The 26,616-nt window shown below is 38.6% G+C and overlaps 1 protein-coding gene across 3 annotated transcripts in view; it reads right to left on the bottom strand.

Moving 5' to 3' along the window:
- Positions 1–26,616, bottom strand: part of CTNNA3 (catenin alpha 3) — a 1,396,025-nt gene that overhangs the window by 498,531 nt on the left and 870,878 nt on the right. The window lies entirely within an intron of this gene.

The following is a 26,616-nucleotide window of genomic DNA, read 5'->3' as shown; positions in this document are numbered from 1 at the left end:
ACCAATACTTCCTTTAAACCATGAAAGAGCCATGAGAAAGAGCATGGGATTCTTTTCCCTTCCTTTGAGCCTGTTATTCACCGTTCCTCTTGGTAGCAGGTGATTATTTGTGTTTCCCCAACCTACAAAATACATCATTTTCTTCATCACAGCAAGAAATTTGCTTTTCCAACAATCCGTTTCTAACATTATATACTTGAATACGTCGCTGTTTTTATTGCTCAAATCCAAAATACATTTAGTTGTGGAGAAACCACACATTAAATGCATGCAATTGGGAGGACACAACAAACACATCTTCGGATCACTAGTTGAAGAATATCACAAATGTTATGAAAATGGATGTATAGCCTTTGTTTTCAATAGCATTTCTTTTAATATGTCAACAGTGAAACCACTCCTTGCTTTCCATTTACATATAATGAAATAACAGCCATACATTATTTACGTGTGGAAGGGCATTGTTCACTTTATTAATGTACGTGGAATGGCTTACTTGAAAAGGTCTTTTGTTGGCTTGAAGGTCACAATGCCTCAGCTTTCAAATCTGACACATAATTAGCACATTTGTGAATTATTTGAAAAGGGCAGCAGCTTCTGTACCCCTCTCCCCACCCCAGGATCCACTCTCAGAAAGTGAAATCCAGTCATCTAATTGCTTTAATATGTCTATGATAATTGGCACTGCACTTGTAGAAAATATCTATCCATAAATTTGAGCACTGTTTAAGTAAAAAAAAAAATTAGATCAATCTTTTGGTCAAATCAGAAAAATGCTGGCTAATCCTAAACTTAAAAATTACAAAAAAGTGCCCCATATAGACACTCCTCTTTCTTTCTCTCTTTCTCTCTTTCTTTCTTCCTCCCTCCCTCCCTCCCTCCCTCCCTCCCTCCCTCCCTCCCTTCCTTCCTTCCTTCCTTCCTTCCTTCCTTCCTTCCTTCCTTCCTTCCTTCCATGTATTATCTTTCTCTTTTTCCCATTTAAAAATAGACATCTTGTTCTGAACATTTCTTGGCACCATGTTTGTTATAAGCCAATCCAGTGACATGGAAACCATCCTAAGCAGAAAGTTTCTGTTCATATTAGCAGACTTAACTTTCTAAATGTAAAATAAAATTAATTTTTATCATTAATTTCTGGAAGTTTTTCTTTTTTCTTTTTTATTGAGTTTATTGAGGTGACATTGGTTAATAAAATTATATAGGCTTCAGGTATAATTCTACAATATTATCATCTGTATATTATATTGTGTGTTTACCACCCCAAGTCAAGTCTCCTTCCATCACCATTTATCCCCCCTTTATCTTCTACCTCCCCACCTGCCCTCCTTCCCTCTGGCAATCACCATAATGTTGTCTGTGTGCATGAGTCTTTCTTTTTTTTCTTTGCCTAATTCCTTTACCTTTCTCATCCAGCCCCCAACCACCTCCCTCTGAGAGCTGTTAGTCTGTTTTCTGACTGACATGGGTCTGTCTCCACTTCGTTAGTTTATTTTGTTCATTAGATTTCGTATATAAATGAATCATATGGTACATAAAAATATGAATTAATTGGGGTGACACTGGTTAATAAAATTATATCAAACTTAAAAGTTTTTGCACGGCAAAGGAAACCATCAACAAAACAAAAAGACAAACCACTGAATTGGTCAATATATCTTATAAGAGCTTAATATCCAAAATTTATAAGGAACTTATAAAACTAAACACCAAATAAATAAATAAATAACCCAATTAAGAAACGGACAAAAGACCTAAATAGACACTTCTCCAAAGAGGACATACAGATGGCCAATAGACATATGAAAGGATGCTCATTATCACTAAACATCAATCTACTTCATTTTAAAAAACAGTATTACAAGGTTTACATAGAAAAATAGCAATCTCTTACATCATGAAACAACACCCCAAAATCTCATTCTTCAGGGTCAATCATTTTCCACTTTTTCAACTATTCTGATTATTTGCCTCAATATTTCCATAAAGTATGCTTATATAACTATATTTGTGATTTTAAATTTTGTCATGTACTTCATTACAAGTAATTAATGTCCTATATCCACCCACCATGTTATAAAAGAAAGTTAAATGGCTCTAATGTTAGCACCATTGTTGCTTGGGTATTTTATCACATATATTCATAATCAATCATTTCCTCTTTTTGTTTGTTTTTGAATGAATTTAGTAGCAAAGCAAAGTTGAACTGAATTAAAATTGTTGTAAACTTCATGTACATCCGGCAAGAAGAGTTAATGGGAAAAACATTGAGAAGGGGTATCTGCCTTTGTTGTTGGATCTCTTTGTCTTTTTTTCCCTGTTTTAAAATTACTTTTCTATTATAGTTTGCATTTAATACTATTTTGTGTTAGTTTCAGGTGTACAGCGCAGTGGATAGACATTCATATAGGTTACAATGTTTTCCCTCTGATAATTCAAGTCCCCACCGGGTACCATAAATAGTTATTACAATACTAGTAGCCCTGCGCACGAATCTGTGTGCCAGTAGCTAGCCAGTAGTTCACTGCCGCCCTCCAGCAGCTCTCAGCTCACTGCCTCCCCCTCCTGTATCTTCCCCCATCCCCCCCACCCCCCTCATAGCTTGCTGCTCTGCCCCCTCCTGTAGCTCTCCACTGCTCGCTTTTAGCTAGCTGCTCCACCCTCCTGCTGATCCGTAATCTGGTCATTACGTGGTCGGTCGTTACGCTTCAAGGCATAACAATCATTTGCATATTACATCTTTATTATATAGGATTGTTAACTTTATTCCCTATAGCAGACTTAAGTTTTACAAAATTCTCTATTGAAAATGCAGCACAACTAAACGTTTTCCACTCAATTAATGACCATATTAATATTCTGTCTTCTTTTGTTCAGATATACCTGAACTTTTCTTTATCAGAACTGTTATGTCAGGTAAACTTTCTAGATAAATCAAGTAGTGCTATTTCCAGATTAAGGAACATGGAGTTGTAGTAATATTTTATAGCGATTAAAATTTATAAGGGAGCTAGTATTCTGTGACAAAACAAAACATGTGATAGAAATAAAATCTCTTTACAGTTCTAATTTGAGTGATCTGTGACATATTTTCCAAAGTCACATCAATGTATAAATGAAAGCCAAATTTCCTCCAATAATAATTATTCCTAATTTTTATGGGGCTCTTTTGGCAGTCAAGTATGTTCCAAAGCACAGCATGAAGGCAATTCCCTACTAGCCAAAGAAACCACCATGCAAATAAAGTATTTTGTGACATAGTTTAAGATATTTGGACATCTGACATCTTTTATATATCTAACTTTGACAATGTGTCAAAAGTCTGGGTCTAACCTTCATTATTCAAGAGATACTTGTGGAAAGTTTCTACCCAATTAGGAAAATTAGGGCATTGGAATGTTTTAGAGATAAACAGATCCGGGTTTGAACCTAATTCCCACAATTAATAATCTTTCTGACCCTGGGCTTGTTTTGTCATCTATAAAATGGATATGATAATATGTACTTCACTGGGGAGCTTTGATGATTAAAGGAGATAATGTACAGAGAGGGCCTGATACCTGCTAGCCCTGACTATGTATGAATCTCCTTTCAGCTCATCTATCTCTCTGCTAGTTGGGGTTGGACAAGAACATTAAGTCTCTCAAAAGGTTTTATGAATTACAACCTTAGAAGCCTAAAGAACTTAACAAAAGATCTAATCCTAGAGTCACAAACTCAAATGTTTTTAGGATTCATGCAGGGAATACAAACAGAGTCTAGATGTAACTCAGTGGTTGGGGTGGGGTGGTGGGTCCTCATCTGTGTGCATGCCCAACCGAAAGGCATTAAAAATCATTAAAACAAGAAGAAATAAAAGGTAAAACTTACTGCCGTAACAAAAATTAACAGTCTGTTGGCTTACTTTAGTTCATATGTCACCAGTTTGTGACCTCTGACCCTACTCTGTAATTTTCTATTGTATGAATAGAAAAAAAAAAGTTAAACAGGGAGAAGAAATATACTCAAACCAATCAGTAACATGGAGACTATTAACCAGGGAAAGGTGTGCTCTTTACGCCACCCGGAATTAAAATATTCACAAAGGTCCCTTCCATTGAAATGATGGACCAGACTTTTTACTGATATTGTGCTATAACTATATCTAAATTCAAGAAAAGCAGAGTCCCTTCTTTATCAAAAAGAAAGGAAAAGTTCCTACTTATCTATAACATGAGCATAAAGGTATCTTTTTTTTAAATTAACTACAGTGCATTCTTTATTCAGATTTATACTTGAACTTTTGAATGAAGAGTACTTGAGCAAAGAAAGCTCTTCAATCCAGGGTTAATTTCTGTCTGACTATACATGTTTATTGGGAACATCAAAATCTGACAAATCTGTAGCAAAGAAACAAATGAACACAGGCAAACTCTGAGTAAGGGTACTTTAACAATATAGCTGAAACCCGTTCTTTATTTTTAACTTGGTGTTTGAAAAGGAGACAGATTTATTTCTGAACTTGGAAAAGGACAAGGGTTCACGAAACCCTGTGAAGAGGCATGAAGAATGGAAAGAGAGGCCCATGCCCTTTGGACGTGATAGAAAATAGCAAATCACTGATGGAAGGAACACTAAAAGTTCTTCAAGTCATTGGGCCATAACCAGAGTTGGACTAGATACTTTGAGTTGCATTGAGATAAATAAGTAGACATATCCAACAGGAATGTAGTTAGGTATATAGCTATGAAGTGTAGTTAGGAAGCATCTACACTTACATACTCTTCTCAGACATCAATATTTATCAGGCAGATAGAAGAGGATAACCGTATGATGAGTCTTAGAAAAGGTGGCCAGAAATAGAGAAGGTTACCCACAATACTCTAAAGTTGTAGAGATAGGGAGAAGAGAAAGTTTCAAGAAGGTAGCCTCAACAATCAAATACTGAGAAATCAAATAAGTAACCCCTAAAATTATCCATTGATGTAGCCACACAGAGGGCCATTCTTAGAGTTATTTGGTTGGAATGATGATGCTCACAGTAGCCTAGTGTGAACTGAGGACTGTGTAGGTAGTGAAGTGACCCCACGTGACTTGTAACCCAAAGCAGAGAGCTAGAGGCTGCCTGGACAAGACTCACTCCCCCATTCCCATCTATTCATTTCTTTCTACTTCACCTCTCAAACATATCTTGTATTATCTACTTTTCTTGCTCCCCACCCTCATCAAATTTACTGTCAGTTTTTTAAAGATTCCCTTATTATAATTTTCCCATCCCCACACCATATTACCTTCCCTAAAAAGTCCTATATAATCTGGTCTAAACTCATCATACATAGATTATTATTATTATTATTATTATTATTTATTATTTTGTTTCAGATATATCAACCTACTTCAGGTAGTCATGCTTCCTTCTGCCACAGGACATTTGCACACACTGTTAGCCTGGAATGTGTTCCTCCTCCTTCCTCACTGCCACCCTTATATCACTTAGACCTGCTTAACTGATGTTGGTCAGATTTCAGCTCAAAAGTAATTCCTTGGGAAAAGTTTCACCAATACTGCAACCCTCCACCCATCCCTAAGACCCTTCTCTACCCAAGTCAAGGTTTTCCTTCAGAGCATGATTCTCAGTTTGTAATCACACATTCACTGAGGAGATTATTAGACTAGTGATCATTTCTTCTCTTTATAAGAGCAGGGACTTCATCCCTGTTTTCTCATCCTTGGGCTCTGAGTTCTTAGTACCTGCTATATGGTAGCCAAACAAATAATTCTTCAGTGAATGAATAAATGCATAAGTGCATAAATTAGTATGCTTAAGAATGTATCATCCCCAAAGAGAGAAAGGAAAAGGGAGTTTAGAGGGAGAAGACAGCAACAGAAATTCAGGACAAGTGAGAAAGAGGAATGAGATTTCCCTTTGAAATTCATTTGCAATATTCCACAAAGGCTTAGAAAGCTGGACTTCAAAGAGAAGTAACACACTTGTCTTCTTGTCTGGTCATCGTACTTAACAAAGCCGGGGGGAAGAGTCTTTCAAGTTTTACTTTCACTTAAGATATCAAATTGGGAATCACTGAAAAGCTCCTGATGTAGCTTTCAATTAATTTATTTTTAATCAAGTAAAGTAACTCTTCCAAGGGCCCAAGCTGGCTGCCAAATGCGGGTAAGTACGGCAAATGGAAAAAGTGCGGTAACTCCCTTCAACACACCTGTGAGCTTTACTAGTAGTGTCTCCTCCAGAAAGTAATGTAATGTTCTCATGGTTTGTTTCCAGAAAAGCCTAGCTCGGGGGCCTGGGACTGAGTCTGAGAAGCATAGCAGGGGGTCTGTGGTCTTCCAATGTTGGCATCCAAGTCACCTCTGGCTAAACAACCCAGCACTTCCATGCCTCCATGAAACAGTGCTGCTGTGCAGCTCCTTGTAGTAACAAGAAGTGACCATGAATTATGAGTTTTGTTGAATATTTAGCTAATAGAATTGTGCTATAAAAGTGCATGGCAAGGTGCAGGGAAACAATTTCATAAGTAACAAATATTGATTATGCATCTATCATGTGGGCTGTGAACTGTCAGGGAAATCAAAGACAATGAAAAAAAATCTCAAGAAACAAAGTCTATTTAAGGGGACACATGAAAGAGTCAGAGAATAAAACTGTAGCTTTAAAGTCCATAGGAAGCTAGAGGTAAATGAATCTCATAGAGGCCACTGTACTCTGGATGTTTCATGGAAACAGATTATTACCAAGGAACTTCATATTTTCTTGGACTATGCATCTTAAGCTGCCTCCCAAACTTTATGAACTTTAAATCACACAATCCTGTCTCTGGTATAGTTTTTCTAATATAATCATTTGCTTCTGTCTTTGGTTATCCTTCCCATTTCAATAATTTTATTTTACTACTAGAGGCTCAGTGCACGAGATTCGTGCACTGGGGGGAGGTCCCTCAGCCCAGTCTGCGCCCTCTCACAGCAGTCAGACATCCCTCTTGCAGTCCAGGGCTCTCACAGTCTGGGATCCCTTGCTCCTTACCGCCCGTCTGCAGTGGAGGCTCCTGCCACCGCTGCTGCGCTCGCCAGCCATGAGCCTGGCTTCTGGCTGAGTGGTGCTCCCCCTGTGGGAGCGCACTGACCACCAGGGGGCAGCTCTTGCATTGAGCGTCTGCCCCTTGGTGGTCAGTGTGAGTCATAGCAACTGGTTGTTCTGCTGTTTGGTCAATTTGCATATTAGGCTTTTATTATATAGGATTATATAACCTAATCCTATATAATTACACAGGAATTTAGACAGAGGGTAGAGGGATCAGGCAATTTGGTTGTTAATTTAAACATAAAATGTCTAAATAAAATATTAGCAAATTATACCTAACTATGTAGTAAAAGAATAATACAGCAAGACAATGTAGTTTATTCCAGGAATAAACCAAGGGTTTATGATTGAGAAATCAAATAATGCAATTCCTTGTCTTACTATATTTCAAAACATTTTAGAAAAAAATTGATAATAGTTATATGCCTGTTCTTATTAAAGCAAAGCAAAGCTAAACAAACCACCAAAAACCTTAGTGAATAAATACAGGGAATCATTCTTAACAGAAACAGGTCAAATTCCAGAAACTTAAAGTAAATATCCTGTTCAAAACTTAAAATTAAGACAAGCATTCCCACTGTCACTGAGGTTAATCAATAATTTACTTAAAGTTCTAGCCAATGTAAATAAACCTAAAAAATAAATTATAGCTTCAAATATTGTAAAGCAAGAAGAAATATATTCTCAGGTGATAAAATTGTCCATCTAGAGCAGTGGTCGGCAAACTCATTAGTCAATTCGTGTACTGGGGGGAGGTCCCTCAGCCCAGCCTACACCCTCTCGCAATCCAGGACCTCCCAGGGGGATCAGGCCTAAGCCAGCAGTCAAACATCCCTCATTAGTCAACAGAGCCAAATATCAACAGTACAACGATTGAAATTTCTTTTGAGAGCCACATTTTTTAAACTTAAACTTCTTCTAACGCCACTTCTTCAAAATAGACTTGCCCAGGCCGTGGTATTTTGTGGAGGAGCCACACTCAAGGGGCCAAAGAGCCGCATGTGGCTCGTGAGCTGCAGTTTGCCGACCACGGATCTAGAGAATGCAAGATAATTATCTAAAATGCTGAGTACTAAGACAGCTTCATACAGGATAAATAATATATATTACTATCCTATACATCAACTACCATCAGAGAAAAGTTTCAGTGCCACATGTCACTTTCATAATAGCAAATAAAGTTAAAAATTTCATAGTATGTATACTTATTATGAAATAAGTACAATTATATTATATGATATATTTGTATGCATATGTCTATATGTATCACTTTTTACTTAATGACATAAAATAATAACTGAATGAATGAGAAGGAATATATTTTTGGGTGGGAATATTCAATATTGTAAAATAAAATGTCAACTCTCACTAAATTTGTCTACTAATTTAATAGATCTAAATTGAACTTAGGTTACTTTTCATGTACATATGAAAGACTAGTAAAATAATTTACAAAAAAGAAAACTAAAGGATAATATAATGAGTGAGTAATTAAAACACATAGAAAATTTGCTTTTCAGAGCAATGGAAACAATAATGGTAATGACCCAATTGAATAACACTTGGTAGGAGCTAAAAAAAATTCAATGTATGTAAAAGACTAGCATATATGACTGCATAATTTATTTAATTTGAAAATAATGAAAACCTAAAAAGTCAAAATGCAAAAGATTGAAAAAGTATTTGTTATATATCATAACCCAGAAAAGATTATTATCCACATGGTATAAATAGGTTGTAAACATCAATAAAAAACAAGCTATTAAAAAAGGACAAAATATTTAAACAGATACTTTACATACAAAATACAATGACTGATAAATACATAAAAAGATGCTCTATCTACCTCTTGAGTCACTTAGCAGGAAATGCAACTAAGAAAATTACATTTTGCTATTAACATTATAATAATTAAAAAGGTTTTTATTATCTAGGATTGCTGAGGGTAAGAACAACTGGAAAGTTACATGGCAACTTTTCAGAGGGCAATTTAGCCTCATCTGTAAAAATTTAAAATTTGTGAAACTGCCACAATTCAGTTTAATGTAGTCTGTCCTCCAGAAATGCCTGCATATGTGAATGAGCATAGAGCCACAGGGAGGGCCACTTGAACTGCATTTTTAACACTAAAATGAATCTAAATATATATATATCAATGGATAATAAATTATATTAGTAACTAGTGGCCCCGTGCACGAGATTTGTGCACATTAAAAGGGAATTAGAGGAAATATTTTAATATTGCTATTTGCCCTTTCTCTATAATAGAAGTGTCAGAGATGAAAGAAAATTAGTAAAATGTATATGAAAATCTTCCTCCTGTCAGAGTCTGGGGCACGCCACGGGACCCAGAGTCAAGTCCCCGTCCACCCACGGGCACCTCAAATTCACGTGAGACCCAGACCCAGCTGGCTCCACCCCCATTGGGCGAGATCCAGACCCAGCCGGCCCCACCCCTGTCAAGCCCTGCTGGGTAGGGGGGGCCATAGCCTCAGGTCCTCCATCAAGCCCCACTGGGCAGGGGGCACAGCCTCAGGTTCCCTGGCCCAGTGCCGGGCGGGGGGGCGCAGCCTCAGGTCCCCCAGCGCACCCTCAGGTCCCCTGGCCTGGCACCGGGATGGGGGGCGTGGCCTGAGGTCCCCTGTCAAACCCCACCAGGCAGGGGGCACAGCCTCAGGTACCCCTCCCCGCCCAGTGCCACACAGCCTCAGGTCCCTGCTGATCGCTCGTTATGGCTCATTACAGGAACACTGCCTCCACTGTGGGTGCAGCCATCTTGTGTTACAGGAACCCTGCCTCTGCTGTGGATGCAGCCATCTTGTGATGGTGTGATGGAGTGAGGGTCAATTTGCATATTACCTCTTTATTATATAGGATACTATGATTCTGAAAAAAGGAAAAAAACTGCTGTCAAAATATCTCAAATATATAATTTTAAGTGAAAAATATATTTTTTAGAATGTGTATAAAGTATGTTCCTATTTAAATAAAATTATGTATGTAAATGTATAAATGCTAAGTATAAAGTCTACAGTGATAAACCCCAACTGTTAACATGAGTTGTATATGGGACAGGAAGTTAGATACTCTTGCCATGAAGAGAAGCATCTCTTTTTAATTGTATGTTTTCTATATTGGCTGAAATTTTTCCAAGTAACTTTTTTTACACTATATAATTATCTAATTTATAAATCAGTGATTAATGAAAGTGTTCTATATATATATTGACTTGGAAACATGCCAATGATAAGTAAAAAAGAAAGTATATCATGATCTACTTATATCAGTATGTGTGTGTGTGTGTGTGTGTGTGTGTGTGAAAGTGTGATATTTAAAATATTGTTCAAAATGGTAATTGTGGTTAACTTTGAGAAGACTCAAAATCATTTCAACTCTGCTTTTTCATGCTTTTAAGAATCTATGGATTGAACTATTATAATGAATCTCTTTTCTAACAAAAAACACAAACAAAACAGCAAAGTAATTTTTACTTTGAAGCAAATAAAAAACTTTCTATATCTATGTTTGTACTTCATACCAATCATGAATGTCACATTAATCATGACACTGCAAATTCTGAGAATCCAGAACCACTTAAAAATGGGGTATATAGCCCTAACTGGTTTGGCTCAGTGGATATAGCATTGGCCTGCGAACTGAAAGGTCCTGTCAAGGGCATGTACCTTGGTTTTGGGCACATCCCCAGTAGGGGGCGTGCAGGAAGCAGCTGATTGATGTTTCTCTCTTATAGATGTTTCTGACTCTCTATCCCTCTCCCTTCCTCTCTGTAAAAAATCAATAAAATATTTTTTAAAAAATGGGGTATATAATAATTAAGTGATGCTAGGTAGAAAATAGTTTCTGTTGTTTCATATGCTGCACATTTAAAATAATACAAAACAGAAGATCCATTGGTTTTACCTCATGTTTATTTGACATAATGACAAATATCAACTGCATCAAAGCCTGTTGCCAATCAGACCACACAAAACTGACCTTAAATACAAATAAAATTATATTTGTTTGAAATTTAAAATGTACCCATGCACAGTGTGGTCTGTGTGTGTGTGGGTCTGGTCAGTGTTCCTTTCTGCAGTAGGCCCAAGGTGATGATTCTTATCATTACGAGATTATAATATTGTCCCACATTTCTTCTTTTTTCTTTTCTTACCTTGCCCTCCAACTCTATTTTGATTGACATCTGAACTTATTCCATTCCAATGAGTCATTAAAGCTGAAAATATCCATTTGCCTAAGTGAACATATGTCCATGTTGTTCTGAAAAAAAACAGGCCTCAGTGTGCTGTGTCAGTATGTGCCTTCATAAAAGAAACAAATGAGGTGAACACACACACAAGACTTAAACATAGATTTGGCTGTTAGAGTGGTGCTTCTAATGAATTATCTGAAGTATACGTTCTATCGCTTAAATTGAGGTCTGCAATATATACTATTCTAAGAGTCCCATTTCACCAAAAACTTTTGTCATCTTTTATTCTGAAACAATATGTAGCTATAGGAATATACATACTGATATGCAATGTAAATTACCATGGTAAAGCCATCAAGACAGTTTCCTCAAGGTCCCTCTCTAAATTAAGCTATTATTCTTCTAGAATCACCACCCAAAGGATAAAAGTAGGTTCTTCCTGCCAAGTAAATGTAACATAACAGCATAAAATAAAATGTATTTAACTATCAAAGAGACAAAACAAAATTCAACTATAAATTAAAGATGAGATCAAGCATAGTTTCCTGAACTGGTGATCTACTTTGTTGTCTGCTGAGGGTCAGGCATAAATATGAAGCATGCAGCTTCAATAAGTCCTTATTAACAGGACCAGTGTGTAAAGGGCATAAGTCAAAAAATTCCATAATTGGCCTTCATGATCATTAAAATTGACTTCAAAATTCAAAGCAATTTTATGATCAGCAACCTGACCTCACAAGTGGCAAAAAGAGAACTGATTTTCTTAGAGAGGGAATATGCTACAGCCAATATAATGTTTTCAGTCAGCTTAATTCTGAACCAATATTTTTTGTACATATTACTCTATTCAATTGCTAGTATGGAAAAAGAAGCTGTCATACACTGCAAAGTTAATTAAATCATATTGTACTAGTATAAACTTTTCAGATATGGATGAGCCAGCCATGACCACCTGACTCCCTAATTCATCAAAATACCCACACCCAGATACATTCCTTACTTCCATAAAAGAAGGGGGTCTCTTAGTGGAGTGACAGTTAACAATTAATTGTCTGACAGCATTTATTTGGGGAGATATCAGATTAGCAATTGGCACAATTATTTTTTTTTTCCCTTGCAGTCATCTGTTTATGATTAAACTACAGGCCTGGTGCACAAATTCATACACGCGTGGGGTCCCTCGGCCTGGTCGGCGATCGGGCTGATGGGGGGAGGGGGAGCGGACGGCCAGGGGGAGGGAATGTGGGAGGTTGGCCGGCTGCTGGAGGTTGGCTGTGGGAGCGCACTGGCCACCAGGGGCAGCTCCTGCATTGAGTGTCTGCCCCCTGGTGGTCAGTTTGCATCATAACAACTGCTTGACGGGTCATTCGGTGGTTCAGTCACTTAGGCTTATATATATACTAGTGGCCCAGTGCATGAAATTTGTGCATGTGGGGGGGGTTCCCCTCAGCCTGGCCTGTACCCTCTCCAATCTTGGACCCCTCGAAGGATATCCTACTGCCGGTTTACAGGGATCAGGCCTAAACCAGCAGTTGGACATCCCTCTAGCAATCCGGGACTGCTGGCTCCTAACCGCTCACTGCCTGCCTGCCTGATTGCCCCTAACAATTCTGCCTGCTGTCCTGCTCACCCCCAACTGCCTCCTGCCGCCGGCCTGCTAACCCCCAAATGCCCCCCCTGCCAGCCTGATCACCCCCAAAAGCCCCCTGTACCAGCGTGCTCACCCCCAACTGCCCCCCCCCCCGCCAGACTGCTCGTCCCCAACTGCCCTCACCACTGGCCTGCTCACCCCCAACTTCCCCCCTGCTGGTCTGCTCACCCCCAACTGCCCCCCCCGCCGGCCTGATCACCTCCAATAGCACCCCCCCCCACCAGCCTGATCACCCACAACTGCTGTCCCATCCTGGCCTGATCACCCACAACTGGCCTCCCCTCTTGGCCTCTAACCACATCTACCTCAGCCCCGTCACCATGGCTTTGTCCAGAAGAACATTGGGAAGGTCTCCTGGAAGGCCTCCCAGTCTAATTATTAGTATAGATAGAGGCCTGGTGCATGGGTGGGGGCCAGCTGGTTTGCCCTGAAGGGTGTCCTGGATCAGGGTGGGGTTTCCCTTGGGGTGTGGGGCAGCCTGGGTGAGGGGCTGATGGCTGTTTGCAGGCTGGCCACATCCCTCAGCAGGGACTCTTACTCCATGGGGGCGTGGCCAGCCTGAGTGAGGGGCTGAGGGCCGTTTTCAGTCTGGCCACACCCCCTTCAGGGTGGGGGTCACCACTGGGGTGCCTGGCCAACCTGGGTGAGGGGCTGATGGCTGTTTGCACACTGGCCAAGCCCCCCAGCAGGGACCCTCACCCCATGGGGGTGTGGCCAGCCTGGGTAAGGGGCTGAGGGCCATTTTCAGGCTGGCCACACCCCCGGTGACCCAGGCTCCCAGCCCCTCCTTGAGTGGAGGCCAGGGCAGGCTGGAAGCTTGGCTTCTTCTGTCACCAGGGGCAACCCAAGCCTCCTGCTCACTGCAGCTCTATGGACATCGCCATCTTTGTTGGGTTAATTTGCATACTCACTCCTGATTGGGTGGTAGGCATAGCAGAGGGATGGTCAATTTGCATGTTTCTCTTTTATTAGTGTAGATAGAGTCTAATGTTGGGGAAAATAGGCAAACAAGTTTTAAAATTACTAGAATTATAATCCTAGAGAAAAACTCTTATTCCTCAGCATTAATGGCCCATAGTGAGTAAGACAAATTGAAAGAATACAATTTGTGTGTGAATGTGGGTACGTGTGTATGGAGAAGCGGGAGTGGGGTAAGTATGGTTGTGTATGTGTATATGAAAGCCACAGCAAAATATGCAAATCAGTACACAATTATTAAATTCTATGATTTCTATGTTACCCTCATCGTTTGGTTCTCCAAATCTTGTGAGGGCTCCTTGGATGGGTTCTGGATTTAAATTACATGATATATAGTGGAATGTAGCTAAGCGATGTGATATAGATTGGAAAGAAAATCAAAGATTCAGGCCCCTTAAGCTTGGTAATGATATAAGTTATATCCCTGGCACTCCCACAGCACACTGAAATGCTGGGTCCATATGGTGAGTAATGGCTGTAATTAGAGAATATGATAGCCATGGCTAGGTGGCTTAGTTGGTTGGAGCATCATCTATGCACTAAAAATATTGCAGGTTTGATTGCCAGTCAGGACACATATGGGAGGCAACCGATCCATGTGTCTCTTTTACATTGATGTCTCCCTCTCTTTCTCCCTTACTCTCTCTCTAAAAGCAATAAACATATCCTCCTCAGGTGAGGGTTTACAAAAATATGATGATGTTCAGACACTTGCCATCTACTCTTGAATGTTTCTCAATATTATTAATGGTTGCAATAGCTATAGAGGGGGAAGATGGAGACAAAAAAAGACACTTGATTTCACTAACCTTCCTTCATTAGAGGAAGGTTACCAATGCATTAATTCTATCTGCAGAAGTCTAAATTGTTCTTGAGGACAGAAACCGTCCTATCCCTCTTTGTAGTCTAAGACTTTGCAACGAGTGGTGTGCTCAAAGGCCTCTGGGAAATTGAATGAAGTCAACATTGCAAAAAATTTTTTTTTTACATTGTCTTCTCTACAATGTTTATAAGTAACCTGTTTATAGTGGACTAAAGACAATAACAAATTCCACAAATATTTATTATGTATTAGGTCTATTTTAGACACTCAAGGAAAAACAGAAGATAGGGGGAAAATACTTCCAAAGCTTCAAGAAATGAAACATTTAGATGTAAATACACAAAACAAGCTATTAAATGAGTAAGACACTGATTGCTGATTAGCTTCAGAGTAAGGAAATAATGCAATGAAGCATTAAAAAATAGTTGGATTATTTTTAAAAATCTTAAAGGAAGAGGCCCAGCTGGTGTGGCTCGGCAGTTGAGCATAGAACCATGAACCAAGAAGTCATCGGTCAGGTCACATGACCTGGTTGCATGCAGAAGACAGCCAATTGATGATGTTTCTTTCTCATCAATGTTTCTATCTCTCTCCCTTATTCTCTCTCTAAAAATCAATTAAAAAGTTTTTTTTTAAATCTTGAAGAAAGATAGTTTCTATATATCAATTGTTTTTAAAACTATGACTATAACTATTTTGTTAAAAGATGTGTTAATAGGAAACGCATTTTTGTTTGTTTTGTCTTTTGTTTTTTTAATCCTCACCCGAGGATATTTTTCCATTGATTTGTAGGGAGAGTGGTAGAGAGAGGGAAAGACAGAGAAACATCGATATGAGAGAAACACATCGATTGGTGGCCTCCTGCACGAGCCCTGACCACGCTTCAGGCCTGAGGAGGAGTTTGCAACCAAGGTATGTGCCCTTGACTGGAATCGAACCCGGGACCCAGGACCCTTTGGTCCACAGGTCAACACTCTATCCACTGAGCCAAACTGGCTAGGGCGAAACATATGTTTTAATAAATCCCAGTATTGAAAATTTCTAGGTAAAATAAAAATTGTATTTAATAAACAGTAAACTGTCTAATGAAACCTAGTTAAATGTTATGTTATTCCATTCCTATCTTTACAACAATATCTCCTATATATTTAGTTATTTACATTCTGATCTCCAGCAATGTAAAACTTGAATCAAATTCAAGAAAGCAGGGCTGCACGGGAGGAAGTTCGATGCACCACTGCTACATAGCAATCTCCACATGGCTGCATGAGTCGGGCTGGATTCTGGCCTGCACTGCTCCCAGGTCTAGAATCCCAGCTGCAGGAGTTGGAGAGCATTTTGCATCCTCTAGTCTGGCCCTTGACCCGGCTTCAGGAAGCCGGCTGGCTTGCACTGCACCTGGAGCCATTCAAACGCTGTCAGGCTCAGCCTCCAAGAAAGAAATCCCTCAGCTTCTGGCCATGCTCTGTGTGTGCAGCTTGGTTCCAGAAGCCAGGAGACAGGCCCCTTCCTTCCCTGGCTCTTGTGGGCAGAGGGTGGGCTTTCTCCCCTCTGCGCTGGCAACCTTAATGAGTGCCTCCCTCTTGGGACAGAAAGGAGCACACACAGTACCCTGAATGCTTAGTAGCCAGAGACAGAGAATGTCAAACAAAAGCCCAGTCCATTTCTCACGGCCACAGTTGAGTCCCACTTCACCTTCAGCCTCCGACTACGGCGGAATCCACCTGCCCGGGGCTGCCAGGCTTTGGAAAGCACCTAGCATCTCTCTCTCCTGTTGGTTAATTAACACTAATGGGCAGCTGTCCTCCCTGCATAAAGCCACAGCCATCGCTGGAATTAATGGAGGGCTAATTACACTGTTTGTTCAGGCGCAGTGTGTCTATTCCCTCCAGCAGCCTACCTTTTGGACCCTCATTGCTCATTATCAACTCCACCACTGGAGGAACAAGACAAGACTGTCAGCTGCGCCACTTCAGGCATTTCCAAGAAAAAGCTTAAATCTAAGAAATGCCACTCCGGGCTTCCTCTGCAGGGGTTTTTAGCTAGGCAAAATCCCTCTTATAATCTTTGTTCATAATTTCTCCCTCAACGCTGAATTATATTAAGAACTGGAAATCTTTTCTGCAAATGGCTTGCTTTTAAATTTGCTTTTTCAGACATCTCTAAGGATCACTGGCAACTCAAGTGCAATTCTTTAAATCCTCTCTCCCGGCACTTTGTACTCAACCTATTCATTTCAGTTGGATGTATTTTCCCTCTCTTTCTCCAGCAATGGACTACAAAATCTATTGCTCTTTCTTTTCCCATAAGTAAACTAATGCCAGTTCCTACTATTTTCCTTCATTTATCTTCCACACCTAGTCTTTTTCAAAGCCCACCCTATCATTTCCCCCTTTTTTAAACCAAACTCCTCGCTCTCCACATAATCATTATGCTGCCACAATCACAGCCTGCCCTTTCTGGAATCTCCGGGCACCATAGTTGAGCTACCGTTATTGATTTCTGAACTCTGAACTATCGTGCTTTGTTCTTTTTTTTTTCTGGCTCCTTATTTTCTTCACACAATTGCTCTCACCTATTCTCCCATCCTCCAGACTCTCAGGTTCCCTCACACTTTTCCTCTCATTCTGCTCTCTTCACTTTCTCTGTGTGAAACAGAACATACAAGCAATATGAATTATTTTTTCTTGGTGCTTTTAAAAATATCATATGTATCTTCTTTCTCTTTGGGTTAATAACTGTGGTTTTGCTAATAGAACCTGTAAGCCAGGGGTTACTTTGACATCTATATTTAATGAATTGAATAGTAGAATATATTGTCATAATCCCGTAAGTGTGGAAACCCCATTTGGGGAGCTATGAAGTCCTGAGGGGGCAAGACACAAATGCTGCGGTAGATTAGTTAAACCATACAGTAGGGAATTGATTATAATTGTCTATCCAGTTAAATATCGTGAGTTATAGTGAGTGTTCAGCTTTTTTTGAAAATTTCTTTCATTCTTTCAACATTAGCAGCCTGCTTACAGTGGCCATTTTAAAATTGGTTCAGTAAAATCCTCAGATTTATCTTTACTCTGTTAATAGGTATAGATGAAATGGAGTTTGCTCTATGAAAATATCCAGCATCATAATTTGAAAAAAAAAAAAGAAATGGCAGTACAGCTATTGGAATGCATATACTGAATTCTCTCTGCTATTATCTTGTATTTTACTTATAATATCTGCCATACAGGTGACTAACCTCAGAGGTCTCATTAGCATTCTAAAGTAGTGTCTGTCTTCAAATATGTCAGGCTAGTGGTAACACATCTTATCTCTTAAAATAGTACTTAATAATATAAACTCAAATCTTTCTAACCTCTACTCATTAAAAATCTCCCTCAAAAATATCTGAAGCATCTATTTGGAAGTGCTGTGCATACGCTCTATTTTGGGAGTTCATAAGTTTAAAAAGATATAATGTGGAAGACGAATCATTCTAATATTAAGTGTTACTTTATGATTAAATAAATATGCATGTGAAAGCAAAAACGACCCTAATTAATTCACCAAGTCAAATTTTCTACTTATATATGTCACTTTTTAAAATAAATCTTTGTTGTTGAAAGTATCACATATGTCCCTTTCCCCCCCCCATTGCCCTCTCCCACCCCTCCCCGCCAAACCTTCACATATGTCACTTTTAATTCATTACATAATCATGCAAAACTCCTGGGTACTTCAAAGAAAGAATTCTTTTCTACAATGTTTATCATACAATGAATGAACTCGTTGTGTATCTTTTAAATATTCAAAAATTTAATGATTTTAAATGCATGTGTGCTTCGTGTAAACTATTTGGGAAACACAGTAAGATATGAAAGGGTGAAAACACGTGATGTAGATAAGTTGGCTCACACAATGCTTACTCTCAACTCCACTTTCCTTTTTCCTTTTCTACGTCTCTAGTGCATACTGTGGGGTCTAGCCAGATCCCCTCTTCAGAATGGATGCGCCCATTTCCCAGCTGCTGGGAAAACCTGCTTTTGAGTTTCACTGTAAACTGCCCTGGGCTGTAGGAAACCACCTTCCCCGAGGTAGTGTCCCTTCTCAGGATGCACTCATAATAACAGCCCGAACCAGACAGAGAGGTTCAGCCCCCTGGCCTCAATTTATGACAATCCTCAAAAATCATCTGAGTGCCAGAATCACCAAAAGATCAGGCGAGATCTCAGTTGCAACCACATTGTAAGCTGGCTCCTCCCTCTACCCAGTCCTGCCTTCCTCCCTTTCTTACATGTTTATCTTCTAAAATCACACTCCAGGCCCTAACTGGTTTGGCTCAGTGGTCAGAGTGTCGGCCTGCGGACTCAAGGGTCCCAGGTTCAATTCCGGTCAAGGGCATGTACCTTGGTTGCGGGCACATCCCCAGTGAGCAGGAGGCAGCTGATTGATGTTTCTCTCTCATTGATGTTTCTAACTCTCTCTTCCCTCTCCCTTCCTCTCTGTAAAAAAATCAACAAAATATATTTTTAAAAAATAAAAAAATAATAAAATCACACTCCAGGAAGCTTTTTGCATGCAATTTTCCAATTCACAGTCTGTTTCCTGAGGACCTATTTTAAGAAAACCAAAATACCTAGAAAATAAAACACTTTTTCTGTCTACCTTGTTGTTCATCTTGGCCATGTGCCAATGAGATTCAGCATAATTCACCAGGGAAGGATTTTTCTTCTTCATTCATAATCAGGATTCACTAGGATACATTCCTTTGACATTTTCCACTTTTGTCTTTCTCTTACCCAGGATATAGACAAGCTGTCTGGAGGGCAGCAGCATCAAAGCTAACATAGCAAGCATCCAAAAGAAGCCAGACCATTGAAAACATAACTGAGCAAGTGAACTTATGCCAGCAATCATCTACCCCTAAATGTTTGGATAAGGGGAGAGATGAAAAACACACACAAAAAATTCTTTGTTAAGTTGATTGTTACTTGCAGCCAAATGCAATTCCTAAATGATGAAATGAAGGAATCACTCTATCTACAAATATATATATGTGTGTAGTTGAGTGTTATTTATAACAAAGTAAGTAGAAGAGTTTTGTAAATGCTAACCTGTAGCCTATCCTTAGGAAGGAAAATTATAGTCATTAAAATAATTCCTCTGAAGACTGGTTTAATGTTGTTGAGAAGTACTCCTGATGTCTTATTACATTTAAAGGTATAAGTCCCATTTCACAAATACACACTTATATGTTTGATGAAGCTTCTTTATAGAAAAAAATTTGCTTGCTCTGGCATGTTCTATTTTTAAAAGATGGACACATTAACCTTTTGCACTCAGATGTCGAGTGTGACTCGACACGGTTAGCATCGGTAGCAGCTCATATGTCGAATTGTATTGAATGTATCAATAATTTGAAATATAAAAAAGTCCAAATAAATAAGTTTGTATGAAAAGAAACTCCAGTTTTTTATTCTACTGCCGCGTTTTGTAAAATCTGGGATATTTAAAAAATTAAATCCCGAGTAGAATAAAGGAATCGAGAAAAAAGCAAGCAAGTGCAAAGGGTTAATATATATCTTATTTCACATGGTCTTCCAAAAACGAGTCTAACATTTTTCCACTGGAGGAGTGGGGAGGTAGGTCTATGTTCTTTGCCCTAGAATCTGAGCAAGGGCTTATGACTGCTCCTGACCCACAGAAAACAAGAGATGATAAATGATTGCTGTTGTTTTAAGTCACTACATTGTGAAATGACTTGTTATGCACCATTAGATAACAGCAGTACCTGTAGACTAGCTTAATTATTATCTGATCTCTCAAAGTACAGTCTTTTTTTTTACTTGAAAATTGCAGGGAAGTTTATAGATTTACTTAAAATATATTTAATATGGGGCCATTACTCTTTTTAATTGTGATGAAAAATGAGAAAAAAATATCTTAAGATTAGTTAGTGAAGTGGTGGAATCATGGACCCTCACACTAGAATTATTAATGAGTCTTAGCAGTTAAAACTATATTTATCAAAATAATAATGGTCAGCATTATTGTCCCTTTGTGAAAAGTACATCAAAATGTGTACCACACATATTATTTCTTCCAGCCAGCAGGCTTCTCATTTCTTGTAGAGACTCAGCAAACAAAGGGAAACTATAGCAGATTACATTTGAGTGGATGAGGAAAACTATAAAAATGCCGATTCTAGGCTAAGGTTTGAGAATACAGAACTTCCTTGAGCCTGTTCCCGCCTTCTGTGACAAAGCACATTGGTAGGTAAATGGGCAGCAGATATCTCATATGTGAAGGTAGTGATATGTAGATAAAATGCCACAAAGGTCAAGAAAGTAACTTACTTCCAGATGTTTTTTGGGGGGTCAGGCTCATCTATCTCCTAACTTCCCGTGTGTAATTTACTACCATACTGCGAGATAAAGATAACTAAAATTCTAATCTCCTGCAGAAAAGTCTCCAATAACAATGACAATATTTATTTGAAACACATACACATACACCCCTGATATCAAACCTTACACTCCCTCCACCTAAAACATATGACTAGGTCATTTAAGCAATACCAAATCTATTCATAGAAAATCAGCAGGTCAGGTAGAAAATTACTCACCCTACACAACAGTTGTGCAGAATGTTGCAGTCTGAATTGCTGCCAAGATATTTGGCTTTGGCATATCTCCACTCTTCAATTTGCTACAATGCACTTAACCTACCACTGTTATTCAGTGTGCTATAACTGTAATACAAGCGTCTGTGTATTCACCTGAGCACAACTATTCCCTTGGCTAGGAACATTTCCAAATGGGTGATAAATATAAATGCCTGCCATTTTCAAAAGTACATATAATAAACATTTCTGAAATACTTTGAAAGCCTACAGTTAACAGTAAGCTTTTGTGTGCATGGATTAGAGAATAAGGGGCAAGAAGCACTTTATTAGCGCACTCTTTCTTTCTTCTTTTTTTTTTAATTATTAGCGCACTCTTAAGTATTTATTGTTTCTGCAGTGACATCTTGCCAGTTTCTTCAATAACATGAAAAAGTCAATAGTCAATATCTCAGATGTTGATGCCCCTCCTTTAGAATCCCAGGGGCATACCCAGATGAGTTCTAGTGATTATTCATGGAATAACCTATACCCAACTCATTAAGCAGACTACTGAAAGGCCTTTTAAAAACTTACATATAAAGGGAAGCTTAGGTAGATAGGTGATATTTAGATGATAGATAGATAGATAGAAATATAGGTATACAGACATCAGGTGATAATAAAGGTCAGATAGTAACAAAACTAAACCACAAGTCTTCCAGTTAGCTAAAGAAGAATAAAAAATCATCCCAAAATGTTAGTGATTAAATACAATATTAATTATATAATTTATAAGTTAAACTTTTAAACCTACCAATAGGAATTGAGAAGCCACCATATCCTCATATTTAAATGAAATTTTATTTCCAAGTAGAAAATATTTTCTCTCTTAATTCTATGTTGACCTGCTATTCTCAGACATGAAGATTGCAACTTTGCTCCTCTGGGTAATCAATGGCCTTGTTCGTGACTTGGAGCATGACATTAATGTCTTACAAGTCCTCATTCCGTAAATGAATCTAAATTTTGTCAACACTTGGTTTGGGTCTTGAAAATTTTATAATCATACCTACATTTGCATTATAAGTTCTAAATGTAAGACCACTTATGGGTATCTTCTTATTTTAGTAGAGTTGATAACATTATTACAAAACCATGTGGATGGTCTAAAGTTCTAAACCATTTCTTTTTAAAACTATTTGAGAATTTCCCATGGTCCCATGCTCTTTTTTCCTTTGATTTTATTTTTATTTTTAGAAAGAGTAAAAGAGATGAGGAAAGAGAAAGAGAGAGAGAGAGAGAGAAACTTTTCTATGAGAGAGACACACCAATAGGTTGCCTTCTGCATACACCCTGACTTGGCCACTTGGCCTGGAATCAAACCTGCAACCCAGGTATTTACCCTTGACCCAGAATTGAACTCACAACCCTTCAGTCCATGGTCAGACACTCTAATCACTGAGCCAAACCAGCCAGGGCCTATGCTCTATATATTTGTTTTATCTCTTGTAACACATAAAATAGTTTAATAAATATTTTATCCTAAAGTTTCTTTGCTGTGAATCAATATTTATTAATTTACTTAATCAATAATTACAAATTGCAGGTTGCCAACTGTCCTCACAAAATCAAAACTGACCACTGTAAAAAATGATATATATCCTATTGCCTTCTTTCCACATTGGTTATATCTACTATTTCTATTTCCAAATATTTCTTTTATCCCTAAATCATGATACATTCCATTTATACCTTGTATAAATTGTATACAAAGAAGAAAGTAAAAGATGTTTATTATCCCTAGTAGATTATATTTTAGACTGCTCCAGAAAAGAAAATGACAAAATTATGGTTAGTTCACACAATATATTACTATAAATTATCTATTTTAATTGAAATCTTTCTTGAGATAATTGTAAATTGATATGCAGCCTTAAGAAGTAATATATATAGACCTCATATACTTTGCCAACTTCCCTCCTACCAGGATGTTCCCAAAAATATAATCAACTAATCTTATTTTACATTTCCCTAGTTTTACATGAACTCTTTGTGTGTGGGAGTGGATAGGTGTGTATTAAGTTCTACACAATTTTACTGCCTGTGTAGGTTCATACGTTCACCACCACAATCAAAAGATTGAACAGTTACAACAGTACAAGGTCTTTCCAGTTGCCTTTTATAAGCATACATACTCCTCTCCTGTCTCTACACTCCACAAAACAACTATCTATCCTCCATTTCTAAATTTTATTATTTCAAAATGTTATATCAGTGTATTGGGATTGTTTTTTGTTTTTGTTTTTTTCTTTGCACAGCATAATTCCCTGGAGATTCATCCAATTTGTTATGTATATCCATAGTTCATTTATTACTGAGTAGTCTTCTATAACATGTTTGTATTTTAATGCAAATATTTTCTACCATTCTGTACCTTGTGTCTTTAAGCTTTTCACACGGGCTTTCACAGAGTAAAGTGTTGTTTTTTTTTAATTTTAGGTCCAATTTATCAATTTTTCAATTTGACTCATGATGAGTGGCATCAAGTCTAAGAACACTTTGCGTAGCCTTAGATATGAAAGATTTTCTACTATTTTTTCTCAGTTTTATTTACACTTAACTGTAATCCATTTTGAATTTGTTTTTGTTTATGGTGTGAGACTTACTTTGAGGGGTTTTTTTTTATTTTTATTTTTTGCCAATGGATGTCAAATTGCTACAGCACCATTTGTTGAAAAGGCTTATTATGTTCCTCCATTGAATTGGTTTTGCACCTCATCAAAAAGCAGCTGAGCATAACTTCGTTAGCTATCAGGGAAACTGAATCAAAACTAAAATGAGATACCACCTCACACCTGTTAGAATGGCTATTATCAACAAGACAAGCAATAACAAGTGTTGAAGAGGTTGTGGAGAAAATGGAAACTTCATTCTCTGCTGGTGGGAATGTAAACTGCTACAGCCGCTGTGGAAAACAGCAAGGAGGCTCCTCAAAAAATTAAGAATAGAATTACCATATGACCCAGCAACCGCCTCTTCCAGGTATCTAACCCAAAATTGGAAAACACTTATTTGTAAAGATATATATACCCCTATGTTCACTGCAGCATTATTTACAGTGGCTGAGACATGGAAACAAAATCTCATAGACACAGACAAGAGTATGGTGGATACCAAGGAAAGGAGGTTGGGGGAAGATGAAGAAGATAAACGGGGTCAAATAGTGGCGACAAGGAGATTTGACTTTGAGTGGTAAATGCAAAGTGCAATCCTATCTAATAAAGACAGAATATGCAAATTGACCGTCGTCCCATCACAAAGATGACAACACCCATAGCCACAAGATGGTGGTGCCCAGTCTCTTCAGCCCCAGTGGAGTCCCACAGTCCTTTCAGCCCAGCCAGTGTGTGTGTGTGTGTGGGGGGGGGGAACAGCAGGCACACGGTGTGGCTGGACCCGCCCTCAGCCCCCAAGCCACCCAGGGCCACCAGAGACTCAGGTAACCAGGGCCAGCCGAGGCTTGCGCTGCCGGCAGTGGCAGCAGCAGAGATGTGATGCGGGCGTCACCTTCCCCTGATCGCCGGGTCGCCTCCCGGCCCTGAGGGCTCCCCAACTGTGAGAGGGGGCAGGCCGGGCTGAGGGACGGCCCCCTCCAGTGCATGAATTTTCATGCACCAGGCCTCTAGTATACAGATAATGTATCATAGACTTGTATACTTGAAACCTATATCATTTATTAACTAATGTCACTTGGCATAAATTTAAGAACATTCTTTTTAAAATTCGGTTGAGCATTTTTGTGTGGGTCTCTTTCTGCATCCTATATTCTGTTCCATTGATCTGTGTATCCTTCTCTCTGTCTATGCTACACTGTCTTTTTTTTAAAAAAAAAATTTCTTTATTGATTAAGGTGTCACATATTTGTCCTCATCCCCCCATTCCCATCCCACACCCCTCCCCATGGATGCCCCAACCCCCTGTTGAACTTAACCATTTATGCTACACTGTCTTGATAGTTCTAGTTACATGGTAAAAAATTAGTATCAGGTAGAGTAATTCCTCCCACTTTATTCTCCTTTGCTTAGAGTATTTTGGCTATTTAAAGGTTTGTGCCTTCCCATATTCAATTAGAGTAAGCATATATATGCCTACAAAAACTTGCTGGGATTTGTAAAGAATTACATTAAACCTAGGATTCCATATGGGAACTATAACTTAAAATTGGAGAAGGGAACAGAAATGTTTTAGCTTAACAGAGCACGTACAGACAATGCTATGGCATTAGAAGAAAACAAACTAATTCAGGATGAAAATAATTGATATGGGATAATAGGATATCTATTTAAACCATACATGAATGTGTCTGTGTATGCATACCAAAGCACAATTGATGAGACAGTAACAAACAATAAATAGTTAAATTTAAATATATAGCCATCACAGAGTGTTGTTGGAATAAAGCCTGTCACTCCCATACAGCAATAAAAGCCTTGGCTTTTTTTAATATAAAAGTACTGACTTTATTGACTTTTTGAAGGGGATATGGAGGTAGGAGATTATCATTAACTATATGCCTCCATGGAAATACATGCATCTTGGGTTAGTAGTCTGTTAAAGCTATCTACTATTTTTAAGTGTATGAAGCAATATCATTTATAAAAACAGTTTTATTAAGGTATCATTGGTATACAAAAATGGACATATTTAATGTATATCATTTGATGTGCTTAGATATATGCATACACCTATGAAACCATCACCACAATCAAAGTAAGAGACATACCCATCACCTGCAAAGTTTTCTCAATACCCTTTTTTGTGTTCATGGTAAAGACATTTCGCATGAGATCTCCCCTCTTGACAAATTAAGTGCACAATACGGTTTTGTGACTATAGATACTGAGCTGTACAGCAGCTCTTGAGAATTAATTCACCTTCCACATCTGGGAGGGGGAAAATGGAGAGTTCTCACTCAACTAACATAAAGCCATCTACTTTTAAAGGTAAAGGGAGAGAAGAAACTGTGTGATGTAAACTGCCAGGCAAAGGGAGGAAAGGGATGTGGCTTCCCTAGGGAGAGAGCCACGGGAACACAGGCATCTCAGAGTAGTGACCTGAGCTTCAATCACTGGGTTCCTATTGGCATAAAACGTCCTTGACAAGCCTTGCTCAGATGGAAAGGCAGTAACGAGAGAAGAGCTTTTAAATCCCATGGTAACTAATCAGAAAGAATTTGTGATTGAAACAGTAAAATCCCTGAGCAAAGTTACCTTGGTACTTCAGAGTTTACAGA

Source organism: Cnephaeus nilssonii (genome assembly GCF_951640355.1).
Source record: "Cnephaeus nilssonii genome assembly, chromosome: 16".
Taxonomy (NCBI): domain Eukaryota; kingdom Metazoa; phylum Chordata; class Mammalia; order Chiroptera; family Vespertilionidae; genus Cnephaeus; species Cnephaeus nilssonii.
This window is presented reverse-complemented; position numbering and strand designations above follow the sequence as displayed.